Raw genomic sequence first — 15,436 nt, forward strand, 5'->3', positions numbered from 1 at the left:
TCCCAGCCCTAGCCATGGACACTAAGCACTCGTCGGGAGCCAAGCACTCGATCCCACTTTTCCGGCAGAGCTCTAGTCGTCGATCCACCGCCATCCGATCACGCCGAATCTCTGTTCGACACTACCACTCGATCGAGCCAGTGCCACTTGGTCATCGTTCATGTTGCGCCACCCCTTCGTCAAGCAATCTAGTGCTGCCAACCATAGCAGCAACTAGAAGCACGGTTATTGCTATCGGTCGGCCAATCTTCTCTGCTATCGGTTGGCCCTAGTGCTATCGCCGCCCTGTCTTCTGGTCGGATTGACACCATAATAGTGAACCTCTGGCATAAACAAGGTAACGATTGGGGAGTTTGGATTTAGGGATTCTTCTTGGATTGTAGTTGATGTGGATTGAGGATTGTGATTTGTTTTGGAATGTTTGTAGTTATGGATCAACCATGGTAACTCCGGATGTCGCTGTTCATGGGCGATCCATGGCTCCGGCCATCTTTCTGACCTAAAATCACTCTTCGATGGTGAGCTACCAGCAACCCACTTGAGTTTGGGTAAGTTTTGGAGTTGATTCATGATGGTTATTTAGTGATTGATTGATTTAGTTTGTTGCATGACCGATATTAGGATCATGTGGATGAGTTATGCATGCTTGATTCATGATGCTTAGTAGTCGATGGAATTAAACTTGATTGGATAAGTGGATTGTTAGTTTATGTCTTTCTTGGATTAAAGTGAAACATGTGAAGAGTTTGGATCAGTTTAAATTGATTAATAGTCGATATATTAATTATGGATCCTTAGTTTTGTCTCTTCTCCTGTATTTGTAGGATTCGAGTTGGATGTGATCTTTTGGACTTGTTGAAGATGGTTGACACGATCTACGTATAAAGGCGGGTACTTCCGCTTTGTTTCTATTTAGTACTTTAACTTTAGTGCATGAACGATATTTGGATAGTTGCTGTATTTATCTTGACTCCACTCATATTTTTCCTGTGCTTGATACTTATCCACTTGATCTTTGTGATAATCAAATTCATATCTATACAGTATCTTGTTGTTATCCATATATATATAGCAGATACTAGATACTATGTTTACCTGTTGTGATTGTTGTTTACTCATGTTTTTTATTGAGCATGCTGGCTTCATGTAACATACCTGATTTCTATTTATATATGTTATGATTGCTGCATCTTGCACATCATGTCATTACATGCATGCAGGCGACCATGTCTTTCTTGTGGGTGAGTGAGTTGTCGAGCCGCGCCGCACACTCGACCACTCATAGGTAGTGGTAGCTGGAGGAGATATCGTTTGTCTTGTCGTGCCGCACTCGACCACTCATGGGTAGTGGTAGCTGGAGTTGCGAGCAGCAGGGACCCCCTTCATTTTGTAGCTAGATAACTACTCAGCACCTGCCCACTCGGTCACTCGAGAGTAGTGGCGACCTTTGAGTGGTACAGTTGTCATCGATCTGGCCTCTCGACCATACAGGGATCGTGGTGCAAAGAGGTGGGTGGGGTGACCATCTGTGCATACGATGTTGTTATTATACTTATGCTGCTGTTGCTTACTTATGTTATGGTTTTAGTATATCCATATGATAGATATGCTTACATATGTTGAGTTATATACCTATGGTATGTGTTTAGACACTGGTTTACTTATTGATAATATGTATATACCTCACATGATACCCTTATAGTTATGAGCAGTACTGTAGTAAATCCTTACTACTCCTGACCTTTTATTACTACCTTAGGATATGGTTTCAGGTATGGACATTTACATGATATCATTGTAGTATCTGCTATTTTTCGCACGAGACTATATACCTTTGTATCTCTAGTTCTTTATTATGTTCATGCACTATCTGTCTATTACCCGTTGAGTCCCAACACTCACCACCACATGAACTGGTTTATTTCGCCAGGTAGCAGGTAAAGGATTTATGGAGTCGCTTGGAGATCCTGTCCGCCAGTCCCATGTTGCATCGAGCGATTTCTTCTTCCGTTATTGCTTCCGTCCGCTTTATTGGTTTTGGACTCATTCATGTATATGTATCTTTGTATGGAATTCAGCTTTGTGTTTCTTGTATTTGGTTTGATGTTATCGTGTCAAGCTGGACCGACTCGCAGTTAGTTGTTTTGTTGGGTTCACGTTCGTTATTTTGTGACTTCCGCTGTGTTATGTTACAGCCATGTGGGCTGTTTATTAACTGTGTGGTTGTGTTTATAATTTTTAAAATAATATATACATTGCCACATGATTGTGTTTAAAATAATTTTTAAGCTAAACTAAAATTTTAAAATAATTTCTAAGTTAAAATAATTTTTTAAAATAATTTAAAATAATTTTCAAGTTAAAATAATTTTTTAAAATAATTTAAAATAATTTTTAAATTAAAATAAATTTTTAAAATAATTTTTAAGTTAAATAATTTTTTAAAAATAATTTAAAATAATTTTTAAGTTAAAGTAATTTTTAAGCTATAATAATTTTTAAGTTAACATAATTTTTTAAAATAATTTTTAAGTTAAAATAGTTTTTAGAAAAATTTTTAAGGTAAAATAACTTTTAAGTTAAAATAATTTTTAAGTTAAAATAATTTTTAAGCTTAAATAATTTTTTAAAATAATTTTTAAGTTAAAATAATTTTTAAAATAATTTTTAAGTTATAAAAATTTTTAACCTAAAATAATTTTTTAAAATAATTTGTGAGTTAAAATAATTTTAAATTAAAATAATTTGAAATTGAATTATTAATTTAATTTTAAGCTAAATTTAATGTGATTTAGTTTGACTTAATTTAATTTAATTTAAATTTAATTTTAATTTTAATTTAGTTTAATTTTAATTTAATTTAATTTAATATTAATTTAAATTTGAATTTAAATTTAATTTTAAATTTAATTTTAATTTTAATTTTAATTTAATTTCAATTTAGTTTAATTTGAATTAAATTTTAATTTTAATTTTAATTTTAATTTTAATTTTAATTGGAATTTATTTAAAATTTAAATTTAATTTAAATTTTAATTTTAATTTTAATTTAATTTAAATTTTAATTTAATTTAATTTAATTTAATTTAATTATAATTTAAATTAATTTTAATTTAGTTTAATTTTGATTTAATTTAATTTAAAGTTAATTTTAATTTAAATTATGTCCTTAGTCGTGGCACCCCGATCTATGTTTTCAATTAGGGAATCCTTTAATTTTGTAAGATGAGTTAAGTTTAATTTCAGGATTTGGTTTAACTTTGTGTTAGATTCAAGTTTGGCTTTGGGGTCAATAAACAGATATTCTTTGGATAAACTTCTGGGCTATGGTGAGTCACATGGACATCATTAGAGTAACTATGCCTTCAAGATTTTCCAAATAGTCCTATCCACTGAACTTAATACAAAACCTTGGTCTAACTAGTTAGGATTCGTAAGGGGTAGCTTCAGTTAGTTCCACTCAGTCAAATGCACCAGGTCGAAGCCATATCTTCCTGGACATGCATAGACTGAGCTTCCCTAACCTACTATCATCCAAAACTTCATCAATATCGTAGGTCAAGTTAAACTTTGTCCCTTCTTAAACTAATCCTAATTACCCTGTTGGGTAGGTTATTTTGGAGGTGTCAACTAGTTTGGAGCCTCTCCCTGAATTATTGATCTGGATTAAATTTTAGTTCTGGGTTTATGTCGATTACTTTTATAATTATAATGAACTTGATGATAGTTTGGTTTGATTTGGTTTTGTAGTTATTTCTATTTTTTGATTTTGGTTTAGTTGATTTAGTTTTATAGTTACGATTCTGAATTGGGTTATTTGATTTTACATAATATACTTTATTTTTAGGTATATAATATTGATTAATTCATACTTGCGTGGTTAGACACACTTTTGAAACCCAAGCTTTAGTTTGTGTTTTGTTTTGAGTTACAAGTAACATAAATGATTTATTTGTCGAGCTGGACTTGTATCCAAGCCCAAATTTGTTGTATACTCCTTTTTGATTATTGAATATTAGATCTAGTTGTGAAATATTTTAACAAACTTTTAAGTTTGTTAATTTTAATTTTTAGCATTGAATTTTCCTCCTCAAGTTTTACAACTTGATTTGGATTGGATTTTTCAATTTGTTCCTTAAGGTGTTGGTTTTCCTCAAGGAGCATTTTATTTTGATTTTCATGTTCGATTAATTTTCTATTTAAGCATGCAATTACTTTAAAAAACTTCTTGCTTAAATTAAAATATACCTCATCAAAACCTTTGAAAACAAGTACGAACTCATGACTTGATTCGGGTTCGGACCCGCCCTCCGATTTATCTTCCGATTCTGATTCGCGTGCCATCAGTGCGAGATGGCTTCAATGCTTCTGATCTTTGGCATCCGATTCATCTGAAGATGATTTGTCCCATGTTGCTTTGAGTGCCTTCTTTTTGGGTGCCTTAGTTTTGTCGTTTTCCATCTTCGGGAACTCGTTCTTGTAGTGACCCTTCTTATTGCATCCGAAGCAGGTCACATTCTTTGGTTCGGTAGTGGAGTTGATCTTCTGTAGGTCTTTTCTACTGAAGTTTTTCTTTCTCCTGGTGAACACTTTCCTTACCAAGTTCATCAGGTGTTCTTCGTCTTCTGAGTCTTGGTCAGACTTACTTTCAAATTTAGGTTTGGTTCTTGACTTTTCTTTGGAAGAACTTGCAAAAAGAGCAACACCTTTCTTGGTTCTGGCGTTAATTTGTTCGTGTAGCTCAAGTTCACAAAATAATTCATCTAATTTTAATTTTGAAAGATTCTTCGAAATCTTGTAGGCCTCCACGATGGATGCCCACAATGTATTTCAAGGAAACGTGTTTAGGGCGTACCTTATTAAATTGTAGTTCTCCATTTGGTGGCCGATGGTGTGAAGCCTGTTGAGGATATCCTTTTTCCTCGCGTGGAGTTGATTTGTCGATTCTCCTTCCTGCATTTTTATATTAAATAATTTATTTAAATAAAGATCACGTTTAGTTACCTTAGCGTCGCTGGTTCCTTTGTGTAGTTCGATGAGCTTGTCCCATAGTTCTTTCGCATTTTCATGTGACCCTACTCTGTTCAGCTCATCCTTTGTTAGCCCACATTGTAGTGTGTTGAGGGCTTTGAAGTCTGTTTGGGCTTTCTTCTTCATCTCTGAATTCCACTGTTCAGGGTCTAATGAATTTATGGAGTTGTCAACAGGAGTCTTGTATCCTCTGGTGACGCTGAACCATTGGTTGAAGTTGGTCTTTAGATAGATCTTCATTCGCTTCTTCCAGTACAGGAAGTCGTCACCGTTGAACAGGGGAGGACGAATAGTACTGAATCCCTCGATTTGGGCCATAATTCTTGCACACACAAAAAATAAAGAAGAGAATCCCAAGACTTAGTCTTGGATTTAGCAGTGTGGGAGAAAAACAAAAAAAAATTAAGATTGAATTAGTGTTGCACTAGTTCAGTTTGAATTGCTACAAAAAAAAAATCCAAAGAGGTAGTGATACCAATCTGGATTATTTCGAAAAACTTAAAATCAAAAAATGAGAAAAGAAAAAAACTTTCAACCCCTTTGCCTGATTGATTATTGCACCAAATCAGAGCGGTACTTGCTCTCATATCACTTGTTGGATCGTAGAGTTCGCTAGAGAGGGGGGGTGAATAGTGATCATTAAGAATTCAAAAACCGATTCGAGTATGCAGCGGAAATAAAGACAATGCTAATACAACCAATTTTACTTGGTTCGGAGCCTTCGTCGACTCATACTCGAAGGCCCGCACTCGTCGAGTGCTTTCGTTGGGCAATCACTAATAACTCACAAAAATGATTACAAAAATGAGTACAAAAATGAGTACAAGAATTATTAAAAGAATACCGACAACAGAAACAGAAGATTAAATCGTAGGTTGTTGGAGAAGCCTCGCGGCGTTGCAGGAGCAGTGCGTAATAGAGCAATCATAGTAGAAGTTGTTGTCCAAAGCTTTGGTGGAAGGCTTCTTTTATAGGAGTGCTCCAGGCGCCCGAATCCCTTCCAGGCGTCTGGACTATGACTTAGGCCCAGCCAACTAGCACGCTTCACGTTTACGTCGAGATAGAATTTTGCATTCCGGGTGCCTTACGAGGCGCCTGGACTAGGTCCGGGCGCCCGGACAACCATTTTTCAGCAAATCCTTTTCCTGCAAGAAAATGTTAGTCTTAGGCAAATACAAATTATACTACCCTGCAAAATAAAGTGTTAGCACAATTATAGTAAAATAGAGTAGTAATTAGATTCCGTCTCACCTATACCAGAATATAGTCACGATCTCAACTTAGATTCCCGAAATAGTTCTATGTTGGATCGACGCCTAAGTTTCCTAACTGGGAACATGTCCTCACCAAGTCACTCCCCTCCAGTGACTTACTTTAACTTACCTGCCAGACATCCGATCAGCTCATCAACCTGTCTGGACTTCGTGCCAACTATTCGGTTGGCCGGGCAACCAAGCTAGGCTTCATGTCAGCTATTCGGTTGGTCCGTCGACCTAGCTGGGCTTCGTGCCAGCTATCTGGTCGGTTGTCGACCTATCTGGACTTCATACTAACTATCTGGTCGACCCGTCGACCTAGATGGATTTCTTCTGCACACTCAGTCAAAGTGTTAGATCACAACACACCTAACTTAACCTACTTTGTCATTCATCAAAACCTAAGTTAGACCGTCAGTGTTAACCGCACCAACAAAAAGTTGTATGCTTAACCTCCATCCTTCACTGATTTATTGGGTCGTTCCCTCACAGTGAGTAACTTTGTCGGTGCAATTAGGTTGTCCATTTGAACCTAGTTCTTGGGATATCTAGTCTTCATAGGTTGGATTTCCTTTACACCAACATTTCTCATCGGCACCAAACTCATCCCTCGCGATGAGCTTGCAACTAACTCTCTGTTTAACCCCTTAGTTAACGGATATGCTAGGTTATCTTTTGACTTCACATAGTCAACAACGATAACTCCCATTGAGAGTAGTTGTCTAATGGTATTATGTTTACGATATATATGTCTAGATTTGCCATTATATAGATGGCTATGTACCTGACCGATTGCTGATTGACTATCGCAATGTATGCAAATTGCTAGTACAAGTTTTGACCATCTCAAAATATCTTCTAAGAATTGTCGTAGTCATTCAGCCTCTTCACCACATTTGTCAAGAGATACAAACTCAAATTCTATTGTGGATCTGGTTATTACCGTTTGTTTAGAAGATTTTCAAGATATGACTGCACCTCCAAGAGTGAATACATATCCACCCGTAGACTTAGAGTATTTTATGTCCCAAGAGCGAATACATATCCGCCCGTAAACTTAGACTCTTTTATGTCAGATATCCAACTCACATTGTTGTATCCTTTGATCACAGTAGGATATCTCATATAATGCAGTTCATATTTACGAGCATACCTTAAGTACTTCAGTACTCTTGTTATCCCTTTCCAGTTCTCAACACCGGGATTACTCGTGTATCTACTTAGTTTACTTACTGCGTAAGCCAAGTCTGGTTGTGTACAACTCATCAGGTATATTAGACTTCTAATCACTTGAAAGTACTCTATCTGAGAGACACTTTCACCTCGATTTTTTGATAGATATTGACTCGTATCTATCAGCGTTCGTGCCAACACAGTATCACTCTTGGTAAATTTCTCAAGAATCTTATCCACATAATGAGACTGACTAAGAATAAGCCCTTCTATTATTCTAAGAATTTTGATTCCTAGAATCACATCAGTTATGCTCATGTCTTTCATATCAAATCTTGAGTTCAACATATCTTTAGTGGATTTGTTTATCTTATCATTACTCTCAATGATAAGTATGTCATTTACATATATGCACAAGATTACGTAGTCATTCTATGTATTTCATGTAGACACATTTATCATATTCATTAATCTTGAATCCATATTCTTTTATGGCATTATCAAATTTTTCATGACACTGCTTTGGTGCTTGTTTCAAGCCATATAATGACTTCACAAATCTACAAATCTTATTTTTCTGTTCTGACATAGAAAACCCTTCCGGTTGCTCTATGTAGATTTTCTCTTTTAAATCTCCATTTAGAAAGGCTATCTTTACATCCAACTGACGTATTTCGAGATTCCATAGAGCGGCAATATCCAATAATACTCTAATGGAAGTTATTCTCGACACCGGAGAATACGTATCAAAGTAATCAAGATCTTCTTGTTGTCGATATCCTTTGATTACCAATCTGGCCTTATACTTATCTATTGTGCCATCTGATTTCATTTTCTTCTTGAAGATCCACTTCCAACCTAGTGGTTTACTTCCAAGAGGAAGATCCACAAGTTCCCAAGTGTGATTTTACAAGATAGAGTCTATCTCAGATGTAATTGCCTCTCTCCAGTGAGGTTTATTAGAAGAGTCTACAGCTTTTGAGTAACTTCGGGGCTCACTTTTCAACATGTAAGTGATAAAATCTGATCCATAGGATTTTTATACCCGAGCTCTTTTGCTCCGTCTAAGCTCAATCTCCAATGATTCCTTATCATCATCTTCACCTTATGTTTCATATGCCCGCTTCGAGAAGTTAGCATCCTCTCAGGTCTTATACGAAAATACATGCTCGAAGAATGAGGCATTTCTCGATTCTATTATCGACTTCTTGTATATCTTCGATATTTGTGACTCATACATAAAAAACTGATACACACTGTTGTTCTGTACATATCCAATAAATATGCAATCAACAGTCTTTGTTCTTATCTTAATCCTTTTCAGATCAGACACCAAAACTTTGGCAAGACACCCCCATATTCATAAATATTTGTAAGATGACTGTCTTTCATTCCACAACTCATAAGAGCTCTTATCTATTTTCTTTCAGGGTACGTTATTTAAAAGATAATTAGCTGTTAACACAACTTCCCCCCACATGAACTCTGGCAGTCTAGAGCTTAATATAAAATCACTCATCATCTCCTTTAGAGTTTGATTCTTGCACTCAACAACCCCATTTTGCTGAGGAGTATAAGGAGCTATAATTCCGTGTCTGATCCCATGTTCAGCACACAACTCGATGAACAGTGATATATAATCACCGCTACGGTCACTTCGAATCACCTTAATCTTTCTATTAAGCTGATTTTCAACCTCATTCTTATAAAGTGTAAATTTCTCTATAGCTTCATCCGTACTTTTGAGAAGATATACATAATAGTATTTTATATTATCATTTACAAAAATGATGAAGTATTTATTCCCACCACATGTTGGTGTACCTTTGAGGTCGCATACATTGGTGTGAATTAGCCCGAGTGGTTCGTTGCTTCTTTCAATATGTTAAAAGGAAGACTTTATCATTTTTTCTTCAACACAAATCTCACACTTGTGTTTTAGGTCAAGGTGGAATGTAAGTATGCTTTGTATATTTATTAATCTACGCAACATATTGTAGTTAACATGTCCTAGTCTACCATGCCACAAACATAAAGACTCAAGCAAATAAGTGGAAGAACTTTCATTTTTATTTATCTTAGGTCTAATGGTCATTACATTGAGCTTAAACATCCCATCAGATACATAGCCACTTTCGACAAACATTCCATTCTTAGACAGTACAACTCTATCTGACTCAAAAATAATGCGAAAGCTATGCTTGCTTAACAGTGATCCGGACACTATATTCTTTCGAATCTCCGGAACATATAGCACATTGTTCAGAGTAAGGTCCTTGCCCGATGTCATCTTCAGCACCACTTTTCCTTGGCTCATGATGTCCAAGGTTGCTAATTTCCCCATGAACAGTTTGTCTCCATTGACTTCTTCAAAGTTGTGAAGCAGCTCCTTGTTGTAGCACACATGTCTGGTGGCTCCAATATCGATCCACCATTGTCGTGGGTTTGAACTGATCAGGTTCATTTCTGAGACCACTACACATAGGTCATCCATTTCTGATCCCTCGTTCAGGTTGGCCTCCTGCTTCTTCTTCGACTTTCTGCATTATGAAGATTTGTGACTGAATCAGTCACAGTTGAAGCATTTCCCAGAGAATTTCTTCTTGCTGATGCCTCCTCTGGGTCCCATCTTGGAAGACTTGGGGTTTTTTGTTTTGAGTTTTGACCGTGCTTGACCACGTTGACTTTCACAGTAACCTGAGAGAACAACTTTCTCTCTGAACTCTTGTTGTCTTCTTCAATGCAAAGTCTAACAATGAGTTTTTCCACATTCATCTCATTCCTCTTATGCTTAAGGTGGTTCTTAAAGTCCTTCCAGCCAGGTGACAGCTTCTGAATGATAGTAGTCACCTGTAAGGTTTCACTCAGAATCATCTCTTTTGAGTGGTTCTCGTGCAAGATCACCTGAAGCTCCTGGCCTTGGCTGATCACTGTCTTGGAGTCAACCATTTTGTAGTCCAAGAATCGGCTCACGATGAACTTCTTTGCCCCTGCATCCTTCATCTTGTACTTCATATGCAGGGACTTCCACAGTTCCTTAGTCGTTCTCTTCATGATATATATTGGTACAACGAGTCGGCAAGGTAGTAACCTTTTGCCTGTGGTCACAACCTCCTTATATAGGAGCTCAAAACAATGGGGCAGTGTTAATAATCGTTTGCATTAATCTTTAATTTAATGCATCTATTACACCCTTAAATAAACAATAAAAATTTTATGTAGCAAAATGTTGGTTATTTCACTTGGATAAATTTTGTCTCGACTGGTCCAACATTCGACGCGCGTAGGTCGTGCTCGCACACAAGTCAACATTGTTTAGTGCAATCCGGGCCCTGGATTTGCACTCCCCCTATACACTCATGCGTGAGAGAGAGTCTCTCCTCATACATTTATTCACATCATCAATACATATGAATCAATATACCTTGAAAGTCCCAATGTGGGACTAAAATCTTATTCACAATGGAGCTTCATGTCTCTTCCACCTCTTCTCCATTCACATATATCCAAAAATACATACATGTAAATATGCATGAGTCTCTTTATGGCTTCGTGTGATGGTAGAACATGTATGTGATTGATCACATAGATTTACACATTCGCTAAAACAAATGGCAGCTAGTTAACTTCAGAGGGAATGTCTAGACCCAATTGAAAAAACTCAATGAAGGTGAAGTTCAAGAAACATTGTTAGCATTGGCAAGACTGAAACGATTGAATATGACTGACAAGGTCACTACGATACTCTCTATTGAAGATATGCTTCCGGCAATTACCCAAGGTGCTATTGGAATTGCTTGTAGAAGCAATGATGATAAAATGGCGAGTCGTATGATGATAAAATGGCGAGTCGTATGATGATAAAATGGCGAGTCGTATGGTAATCAATAGAACTTTCCCTTGATCTTGCTTAATCAACATTTTGTAACCGGCTTACCTCCATTAGTAGCAGAGATGCGATTTTTCTTTCCTATGAACATGCTTTATACAATGCATTTGTATGTGAATTAGGCTAATTACATAGCTTCAATGAACCACGATGATACTTGGTTAGCTGTTGCTTGCAAAAGGGCATTGCTTGAGACACTTGATGGGTCTTGTCGTACGCCAATTGCTAGCTATGCTCATCGCGATGTTGACGGATATTGTGTTCTACAATGTTTGGTTGCTTCGCCTGATGGGAAAAGGGGTAACTTTAGGAATTCAAGATCTATCAGTTCATTTGTTTTATTACTTGTTAATCGACCATAATTTTGTTAACCATCAGTACTAGAGACATCGAGAAGAGGACTATATGCTCTTGACAACATGGTGGCAATGGGAAAAGATGCAGGGAAAGGTTACTTTCAAAAGCTGGCCCTGGTTTCTTCGATTGGTAATCTCCCACACTTAGAAGAGCAGTTTAGACATGAAATCATTGCTTTTGATTCGAGTTTGTATCGTGTATTCTTGACTTTTGTATCACTATGTGACGTCACATTGATATTCTACTTTGTTTAGCGAGAAACTATGGTCATTTTCTATAAGTCCTTGTATAGATGATTGAGGGTTCTCTCGGGATGGTGCGATGGTTAATACATGGGGTACTATTATATTAGGTCATAGGGTCGAAACTCGACATGTCCGAGCATTCCTTCTTCCATGCCTTGGCCACTGCACTAATGGCTAATAGTCACCCGTGATTTATCTCCTTCGTGTTAGCTTAGGGACGGGTTGGCGGGGGCTAGGGGTGAGTGAATCGACTTTTGCCACATTGTATCGATGATTGAGATTATTTCGATGATAAAATAAAAGTATTGTTGTTTGGGAGCAGTTACATGTATTGCGATGTCGGTAAGATGATTTGGCTCAATCAGCCCATCCTTCGTGCTATGTTGATGGACCAACAAGTCCTTCCTGAGTGGCACAATATAGTTATTCTGAGCGCCATGGTGTGTGCAACTGGCAATTGTAGGCGTCTGGTACTGTAACACAATCATGTCATCTTTTTTTATTTGTTTTTTTTTTTACCTTCTTCACCCTCCCCCACCCAAATTTCCTTTTCATCTATTCCCTCTCTTTGACGAAATCCTCACCTCCACTTTTTGATGCCATCCTCGTTGCCACTCCTCGTTGGATACCTCACCCCCACTTCCAAGTTCCATTTCCCCTTTCGATGAGCCTATCCTTGTCGAGACTCTGAAGTTCGCTCTCCACGCCAGTCATCGAGACTCTTCACCCATCCTCGCCGCGACTCCAAAGTCCCCTCTCCTCACCGTGACTCTTCCTCGCCACGACGCTTAAGTGGTTCTATGTCTCAGGAACAAACTCAGCTAGCGCCGCCCAACACTAGGACCGGTAATGACTTTTTTCTTCCCTAATGGTTATGAACTTTGTCACGTTTGTTGTGGGCGTTACTTGTCTTTTGTTTAATTTAATCTTTTTCCTATTCATTTAAGATACGGATTAACAAAGTTGGCGTGGTGCGATTTGGGTATTGGTGGTACAAAAAATAGTAGGATATTTAAAGCTACTTTGAATTGTATAAAAAATTAAGACATATTTGTGTAGTGAATGTTTTTGTTGTATGCTAATAGATGATAACATAATAGATGCCTCCATTAAGATTGACATCTCTCAGTGACTTTGAATATTAGTAATCATCTGTTCCTTCTATACAGAGCTATTTTTATGCAGTTTATTTGTCTGTTCAGATTTGAAGCATGCACAGTTGCATACTTTTTAAGCAAGAACTAATAAAGAACTTTGTTGGGTGGCACCATTTGGGTACCAGTGTTAAATTTCCCCCCACTTTTAGGTTTTTTTTTTATAACTTTTCTTTTGTTCAATCTCTTTTCCAATATCTGTGATGATTATATTTCATTTTCTTAATTAATCATGTAGTTATCCTCTATCAAGCCTTTTGACTTAGCTTCACTTCATCTAAATTTGACATTCCCTAGCAATGGAAGGCCATGACAGCGAGGGGCAGCTATATATTCCCCAAGTTTCAGATGGTCGAAAGCCAAAATCTAGGATGGAATTTGTATCACTAGGTGAGACATTTTCGTTCTATAACCAATATGCACGAGAAGCCAGATTTAGCGCAAGAATAAATAATACTAAGAAAAAAAAGAGGACAAATGAAGTTGTCTGGAAAATGTTTGCATGTTTTAATGAAGGTCATATAGATGATCAACGGAATCAACATACAAAAGGTGATCAGCAAAAAAATGAAAGAGAGCGTGGTGAAGTTAGAAGTGGTTGTCAGTCAAAGATTTCACTTATCAAGAAATAAACTGGACCTAATTGGATGGTCAGTAACTTCATGGAGAGTCATAATTATCCACTCTCAACTCTTTCAAAGGTATATTTGCTACGCTCACATCATAATGTTTCAGCAGCAAAGAAAGCATTGACTCGACAGTTTTCAGATATCAATGTGCTAACTTGTCAACAAATGTGATTATTGGAGATAGAGTATGAAGGGCCTAGAGGGTAGATTGCACAAAAAGATATATTAGAAACTTTGAGAAAGAGCTAAGAGGTGAACAAAAGGGTATCGATGTTGAAACACTGACTGAGTTTTTTTCATCTGAGAAAGAGAAGAATTCATCTTTTTTTCTTTGATTACGGGATTGATTCAGATAACCGATTTAGTAAATGTTTTTGGGCGGATCATGTATCAAGGATAACTTATAGTGTATTTAGTAATGTAGTTATATTTGATATGACATATAACACCAACAAATATAGATTAATTTTTGCACCATTTGTAGAAGTTAATCATTATCATCAAACAATTATTTTTTATTGCGACTTTATAAGTGATGAGAAAATTGAGTCTTTTATTTGACTGCTTCATAAATTCATACAAGTAATGCCTAAAGGTGCACCAAATGTGATCATCACTGATCAAGATTCTGCTATGACAAAAGTCATTGCTCAAGTTTTCCCTCAAACAATGCATCAATATTGTTTATGGCACATATGAACAAATTCCTAGAAAAATTATTGCCTTTGATATTCTGTGACTACTATCAAAGCATAAAGAATGTCATTGGAAATTCTACAACACTTGATAAATTTGAGAATTCATGGAAAGAAGTTATTAAGTGTGCTAACTTAGAGAAAAATGATTGGTTGTTATTGATGTATGAATTGCGACACAAGTGGATGTCAACATATTTTAGCCATGTATTTTGTGATTGAATGTCAAGTGGTCAAAGATCTGAAGGCTTACATGCATTTTTCAAGAGATATATCTCAAATAGAACTCATTGATGAATTTTATCATCTGCTTTAGTAGAACACTAAGACACCAAAGGCATAATGAGTTAGTTGTTAACCATATTGATATAAATGAGCATCCCAAAATTAAGACGAACTGGCTAATGAAAATTCAAATGATTAAATTGTATACAAAAAAGAAATGGGTGGAGTTTCAAAATGAAATGAGTGAAAGTTATAGTTATTATATGCAATAAGTATCTATAGGAGTTGAGTTAGTCATTTATCATGTCATGTATTTTCAAAGTTATTTTTCCTCCAAACCAAGGGTCCTCATGCATGACAAACAAAGAGACTACATATCCTGTAGCTATAGGAAATTTGAGTTTGACGGCATTTCATGCAGGCATATGTTAACTTTTTTTTCGTATCATCCAAATGTTTCATTTGCCTGATAAGTATATACTCAAACGATGGACATGAGTTGCAAAGGTTGGAGCAATATATGCTTTGGTGGAACAAAATTTCATCGATAATCCTAAAAGAGTTTTGATGTCAAGACACTTGAGGTCATCCTATAAATCTTTAGTATTAATTGATGATTCATCTTTGACTGATGAGGAGATAAAATTCTTGGATGAACAATTCGATTGTATCTATAGAAAAATTCAAGAGATGAACATTAGTAGAATATGTGATAATGAAAGTCAAAGGAAGAAATTCATGGATGGACCCCTGTTATTCTTGATCCTGACTTCAGTAAGAAT

General features: G+C 36.3%; 1 pseudogene; it reads left to right on the plus strand.

Annotated features, from left to right (window-relative positions):
- Window positions 1-11,839, plus strand: part of LOC122022994 — a 29,198-nt pseudogene extending 17,359 nt beyond the window's left edge.
- Window positions 11,840-15,436: the final 3,597 nt, after the last annotated feature.

This window comes from Zingiber officinale, chromosome 9B (assembly GCF_018446385.1).
Source record: "Zingiber officinale cultivar Zhangliang chromosome 9B, Zo_v1.1, whole genome shotgun sequence".
NCBI classification, from domain to species: Eukaryota; Viridiplantae; Streptophyta; class Magnoliopsida; order Zingiberales; family Zingiberaceae; genus Zingiber; species Zingiber officinale.